The sequence below is a fragment of the Pelophylax lessonae genome, assembly GCF_965119305.1.
Source record: "Pelophylax lessonae genome assembly, chromosome: 13".
In the NCBI taxonomy this organism is placed as follows: domain Eukaryota; kingdom Metazoa; phylum Chordata; class Amphibia; order Anura; family Ranidae; genus Pelophylax; species Pelophylax lessonae.
Window position 1 is genome coordinate 204,848,542 of NC_138780.1, and position 7,118 is coordinate 204,855,659.

A 7,118-nucleotide genomic window follows, 5' to 3' on the forward strand; every position below is an offset into this window, starting at 1 on the left:
GATCAGAGCCGATCGGGTCTTTGGCGGCCGTGCAGGATGGTTGCCCGGGTCTCCCGTCCCATCCTGTAAAAAGGCTCCTTGTAATGACAGCCGAGAGGCTTCTCAGCCGCATCCGTTGTCATTACAAGACAGCCGACCATCGGCTATGGACGCCGGTACCGGGGTGATGCCTCCAGCTGCAGACATCCCTCCGGTACAAGCACTTTCCCGAAATATCTGCAATATCGGTAACCTCAGGGGCCGATTCCGATATATCGGGGAAAGTGCATATAGGCCCCCGATATACCGGTGGTCCCGATAATCGGCCGATCCCTAAAAAAAAAAAAGCCCTGACCAGAAAAAGCTGCAATATGCCATGACTAGTGATAAGCCATAGTTACCTGGGTTGGGTTTAGGTAGGGTTTGGGGAACATTTCTAATGTTCAGGTGCCAAATCCAACCCCCCCCCCCCCCCCCCGCAGTCAATGGGAGTCAAATATTAAAAATTAAAAAAAACAGTTCTGACCATTTTCTAGGCTAGGGATTGTCAATCAAATGGCATAGTGGGTTGGGCATTTATCTGAGGGACCTTGGCAACTAAAAAAAATTCTGGGGATTCTGTGATGTCATTGACCAAATATGACCATGTCTACAAATGGTCAATGATGTCACCAGGGAGTCCCTGTATATATCAGTTGCCATCCGCTTGAGCTGGCTGAATAGGGCCTCTTTAACATGCGTAACTACAGGGGTTGCAGGGGTTGCAATTGCAACTGGGCCCCATGCTCCAGGGGGCCTTTGCAGCTCCCCTGTACACCTGGATAGGAGGGGCGACGGGAGGCAGCATGTAGAGAAATAACTGTCCGCCTTTTTCCTCCTGTAGCTGCAGGAGGAAAATGGAGGAGATTGGTTCCTCTGTATGCTGCCCCCGCCACTCCTCCTATCCAGTTCACTTGTATTCTGCTGTCTCTGGGCCCCTGTGTGCTGTAATAAAGGGCCCAGCAACGAGAGTAAAGGGCCCCAGGATCAGTGGGAAGAGCCCCAGGCTTGATGGGAAGGGTCCGGGGGGGCCCTTCATGGTTTCTTGCAGGGGGCCCCTGAAGGTTCTAGTTACGCCTCTGATCCAGAGGGTTGTATTGATCAACATGCACTCATGCAGCACTTAGGAGAAGTGGCTCTGTAGAAATGTAGAAGAGAACAAGTGCAATATAGACCATTTATTAAAACATCAAAGGGTTCAAATAACTTACAAGAAGGTCTTTGAAATGAAGGCCAAGAGCAAAAACTGGGGATAGACCAACAGAATTTCTTGTAAGTCGATGCTCGGCTATCCAGTGTCCGGGAGGCAGCTTGGTGTGTCGGCGTGCAACAATCACAGTGTGGTAGGGCTTCCTTCTGGTAACCACGCTGGAATGCATGCGGCCGGTGTCTGAAGCGTGTGGGCGGTAACATGTTTCGGAGCAAGCGTGGCTCCTTCATCAGACCTCCGACCTCCGGCTTTCAAGAAATGCTGTTGGTCAATCCCCAGTTTTTGCTCTTGGCCTTCATTTTATCCACTTGCCGACCACTCACTCGAGCTCTACTGCAGCAAAGTGGCTCGTTCCCGTCCAGCGACGTAGACCTACGTCGCTGGACTCCTCCCCTTGTGGGCGGCGCACGTGCTCCGCCGGAGGCTTGCTCCCGCTGTATTCAGTCACAGCGGGAGTCGGGCCAGGGGAGGAGCAGCGGTGATCACCGCCGCTCTTCCCCCGATCATCGGGGAATTGAGTGTGGAGATCCGCCCGCTTGTGTAAACAAAGCAGGCGGATCTCCTAAGTGACAGACAGGGTCAGATTGCAGGGTTCAGCATAGCGATCTGTCCCTGTGTCATTCAGTCACCTCCCCCCCACACACATTAGTAAGCACCAGGCATACATTAACCCCTCCCTCTCCAATAAAATTAACCCCTTCCCTGTCAGTGTCATTATTACAGTAACAGTGCATATTTATAGCACTGATCACTGTAGTAATGTCACTGGCACCCCCAAAAGTGTCAAAAATGTCAGTCAGGAGTCCGATCTGTCCACCGCAATGTCGCAGTCCTGCAAAAAAAATCGCAGAACGCCACCATTACGCGTTAAAAAAAAAACACCAAAAATGACAGAAATCTCTCCCTTAGTTAGTAAACGCAATAACTTTTGCTCAAACCAATCAAAATACGCTTATTGTGATTTTTTTTACCAGAAAAAGGTGGCAGAAAACAAATTGGCCAAAAATTTTAAAAAATTTTGATTTTGACATTTTTTTGGGGGGGGAATTTCATATAAAAAAATGTGAAAAATATTGTTATTTTTTCAAAATTTACGCTATTTTTGTTTATAGCGCAAAAAGTAAAAATCGCACAGGTGATCAAATACCATCAAAAGAAAGCTCTGTTTGTGGGAAAAAAAGGACGTAAATTTCGTTTGGGTACAGCGTTGCATGACCGCGCAATTGTCAGTTAAAGTCGCACGGTGCCGAATCGCAAAAAGTGGCCTGGACGTAAGACAGCAAAATCCTCCGGTGGTAAAGTGGTTAAAGAACTTCCTGGAAATAACCTGCAGTTAATGGTTCCTGGGAGGAAAATAATTATCCATGTTGATGGTCATTAGGAGGAAAATGCTTTCATGTTTAGTAGTCCAGAAGAGTAAATTTGCAATGGCAAATCTGTGCGAATCAGTTATTTTTTGCATACGGTAAACACTACAAATCCCTCTGGTACATAGGTGGTCATTACAAGGGCATTTCACACTGACCAGCAATGTAACCATAGGCGTGCGCACAGGGTGTGCCGGGTGTGCCTGGGCACACCCTAATCACCTAGGGCACATTAGCATTATTGCTCTGTTTGCCAGTGAGGAGATGGGAAAGATCTCCCTCGGACCTGCTCTGCCATAAGAGAAGTGCCACACACTTCTATTTCACTTTGCCAGCAGGGAGAGTAATGTATCGGGGCCATATACATGTAGGCAAACACATGCATGTGTATTTAAACTTTGGGGTGCACACCCTAATGCAATAGGCTGTGCACACCTATGAATGTAACTGGGAGATTTACACCAACTACTAATGTAACAGGCGGTTAGTTTTAATGAAGGTGGGGGGGGGTTCATATGTGGTCATCAATGGTGGGAAGTGGAGTCACTGGTATTCTTTATTCAAGTATGAGGATTATGAACACTCATCAGTTCATGAGGGATCCCAGGTGCTCATCAGTCTACTCACCCCATACTCACCCTATTAGAAAACTGCTATTTGTATAATATTCCACCCTCAAAAAATTTTAGATGTTCCCAAATACCTCATTGTTTGTTCCATAACCTGAACCTACCGAAAACCATTCATAGACAAGCTTGGAGATTCCTGACTGAGAACATTCCTTCTATGAAAGGTATTTCTCTTGTTATATAACTTGTTACAGGTCAAATCTACCTCCTCTAAACTGAACCCTTTTCTGAGGTGGGAACACGACATTGGCACCTCCTTTATGGACTCCCAATAGTTGGCAGCTCTGGGCGCTACGTTTAACCACTTCCGGACCGCCCGCCACAGTTTTACGTCGCTACTTTGATGTTAAATACCGGGGTTATGGCAGCAGATAGCAGATAGCTGCCATAACCCGGTATTTTTTTTCTCATAAAAGTGGTTCCAGCGGTGAATTTGCCACGGGATCACTTTTATGGGTGGCGGGAGTGGTGCCTGTGACAGTGGTGGGTATCAGACCCCTGGCCTTCTCATCTACCTCGTGACCAAAGACCAAGCAATCTCACACCCTGCTGTCACTTGCGTAACAATGCCACTCTCAGCTGCACCCAGCACACAGATTGTCCAGCTTGCGGGACCACAATCTAGATGCCAGCAGACTGAGAGCGATTGTCACCGGGTTAATTAAACGATTAACCCTTTCTCTACCACCACCGCTACGTTTGAGCTCAGCGGACGCTCGTGATTTTACAAATATCAATTATGACTTTAGAATAACCGTCTGTAACACACAGTAGCGCGCTTCAGGAGGCAGGTTCGTTTGGGTCAGTTTGCATTTAAGAGCTTAGAGACAAAGTTAACACTTTTCAAAATAAGGTTTAATTATAAGAAAGGTTAAAATTGGTGCGAATAAAAATACTTACAGAAAAATGGGTTACAAAGAAATAGAGGCACAATACAGCAATGGAGAAATATGAAGAGATAGGATGAAAATACTTGCATTAAAACGGTCCTGGTATTACCTTCGTTTTGGAAGCTGAACATGTGATATTTGGTTGCCCTTGAGCGATGTTATGGCCTCGATGTTAGGATGAGAACTGAGCTCTCTATCAGTTCCTGTCCTTTTCTCTGACCCTCCAGGGGGTGTCACCAGAAGTACTTAGCCAATAGGCTTTGAGTCTTATAAACTGCTATGGGACCTCCCCGTTTGACAGATTAATAAAAGCACTCATATCTGAAGATATGAAATGGTTACATGCTTGAAACTGATATTTTATGGTCCGGTTTTGAATGTACTATCTTTAGACACTAAACATGGGTTATTTCGGAGTAACCTCTGACCGGTATGGCATTGGATCGCTAGCTTGTCTTTCCTAGGCATGAAGGTGTCCGTGTTGGGTCTTAATTCGATTGGTATTTTATGGGGCACCCAAATATCTACTTTTTGTTAATATGTTATGTTCGGGTAAAAAGATATGATTTGAGCACGGATTGTGAGATGTAACTTAACAATTTGGCTTGGGGAATTTACAAGGCAGCTTCACTGGACATCTGCTCTGACCCCCCTGCTGTCCTCGGAGACACAACTCCTGCTTGGTCAATCTGCTTGTGTATAGTAAAGGTGTGAAAAATGTCAGCTGTGCAGGAACCTGGCATTCAGTGACCTAGGGGGTCATTACAGTGCCAAAAGGCTGGTAAGAATGACCATTTCCAACACTGTCAACTAAGCTCGCAACACAAGATGGATGCTTGCGACAGCGTTTGAACGAAATGGCGGCCTGACAAATTAGAGTGCCAACGCACGATACAATTACAGTGCTAACCCCCTCTCGCCACTTTCCGGTCGTTTTCCCCACTTACCAGAGCCGTCGGTAGCGGGGAAAACAATCCGGTCCTCTTCCCTCCTAGGCAGGAAGTCGAATGAGGGCAAGCTGGCCCCCACTCCACTCTATGGCCTTGGAGGACTCTCAACGACCTCAAAGGGCCCATTTTTTTTATGATGATCAAAAAAGTTTTTTTTTTTTCTTTTTAGTGTAGATGTGAGATGTGAGGTCTTTTTAACCCCAGAACAATAAAGAGGACCTGTCCTGCATATTTCTATTACAAGGGATGCTTACATTTCTTGTAATAGGGATAAAAGTTTAAAAAAAAAAAATTTTTAAAGGGACAATGTAAAGATAAAAAGTAAAATAAATAAGAAAAAAAATAAAAAATTTAAAGAGCCCTGTCCTCCTGAGCTCGCGCACAGAAAAAAAAAACAAAACAAAAACCAAATAAGATTGAGATACATACACATAGCGGAGTCCGGGCCTGCCTCAAATGAATGCCAAAGCGTGGTTTTGTCCACATCCCCCGAACACCCCTTTTGGGCTCAATCTGTGTCCCAGGGATTGAGGACTACTTAGCTCCCATGTTTTATTGCTAAAGCTTAATTAAACAAGCTGAGGTTAGAAGCTTATTGGGTTCCCTGTAGAATTGTGACTGATTTTGCCCTCTCTAGCTTTAGTAAATAAACCCCAAAGTGTCCAGTTTCTGGATGGAAAGTTTTCAGCTAGCATCAGAGGTTACCAACCTACGTCTAAATCCCTTCTCTGAAATGGCCTTGCTGAATATTGGTGTAGAGAATATTCCACTCCCTGTTAAATGCCTTCTTATTTATATACATGTAGCACCCTCCTAGGCAGGGCCAGGACAAGGGGTGGGCATGGGGGACAGTTGCCCTAGGCGCAATGGTTTATTGCAGGGATGGGGGAGCGCATTGACTCTAACATTAAGGGAAGGGGGGGCACAGTTTGTCATCCTTGCCCTGGGCGCTGGAGGACCTTGTCCCGGCACTGCTCATAGGTAGGTGCTAGGTAGAGAGTAGAGTTTTTGGCTCTGTTTGCCTATCAGAGGAGCAGCAGGGAAATCTATATTGCTTTCTGCCTACCAGAGAACAGGATCTGTGAGTTAGGTCTGCTCATGGTGCTTAGTGTGTGATTCATCTGGTCTAGGGGAGTGTCCCCACTGGTCCAAAAGGGAGGCACATTGGACAGTGGAGGAAACCTGGCCGATGAGCACACGGGCTTTGATACAGCCCCAGTGATTGGTACAGACTGGTTGTCTCGGTGCATTGTGGGGAGTGGTATAAAAGCCAGGAGCACATGTGATCGGGGTCTTTGGCTGGTAAGCAGAGTTCCGGAAGGAGGGTGGTGGTTGCTTCCTCTTCCGCAGTGGTTGGTGTATGGTCACAGGCTGTCGGCCTGGTGAGCCAGAAGGAAGGAGCTGAACCCAGAGGTCCAGAAGAGCTGACTAGGAGGAGTTGAGACACTGGACTGAATCTGGAAAAACAGTATCGTGAGTACAGGGGATCGTGTCTGAGGGCCTGACCAGGAAGGTGGCCACCCCGGAGTAGAGTAGTCAGAGGTTGGGTGTCAGCTGGTGGAGTGAAAGGAGGTGCTAGATGTGTGCCCTGAAGATAAGTGCTAAGCAAGTGTCTATTCAGGAACTTTACCTCAGATTCATCTAGTGGCAAGGTGAAACTGCAGCCTAGCTGCATCCTCGAAAAGAAGTCCTCAGCATTGTGAATAGTTCAAGTTCTGAAGTATCCCAGCCTTCTCCCATCCCTATTTATAATAAAACAACTAAAACCCCTCGACCGTTCATTGACTGAGCCGGAGAGTAAAGTGTTAAGATTCTGCATGCAGTTGCTACCGGTAACCTAGAGGGACCCGAAAGGGTGAGAAATCCAGCCGCCCTCAAGGGGGCAGTGCTACATACTGCTCGCCACTAGACGTGTTGTACTACCACACTGGAAAACCACTGACCTTCCCACTAGATCAGAGGCCATAACTTTAGTATACACCATGGTATGTAGGAACGTATGCTATCTTCTAGTAGAGCAGGGATGGGAACCTTTTTTCTGCCAAGGGCCATTT

At 46.7% G+C, this 7,118-nt stretch overlaps 1 protein-coding gene across 1 annotated transcript in view; it reads left to right on the plus strand.

Annotated features, from left to right (window-relative positions):
- Window positions 1–7,118, plus strand: part of LOC309569878 (alpha-1-antitrypsin-like protein CM55-MM) — a gene marked incomplete at its 3' end in the record, with an annotated part of 131,415 nt that overhangs the window by 25,534 nt on the left and 98,763 nt on the right. The gene's annotated exons all lie outside the window — the stretch shown is intronic.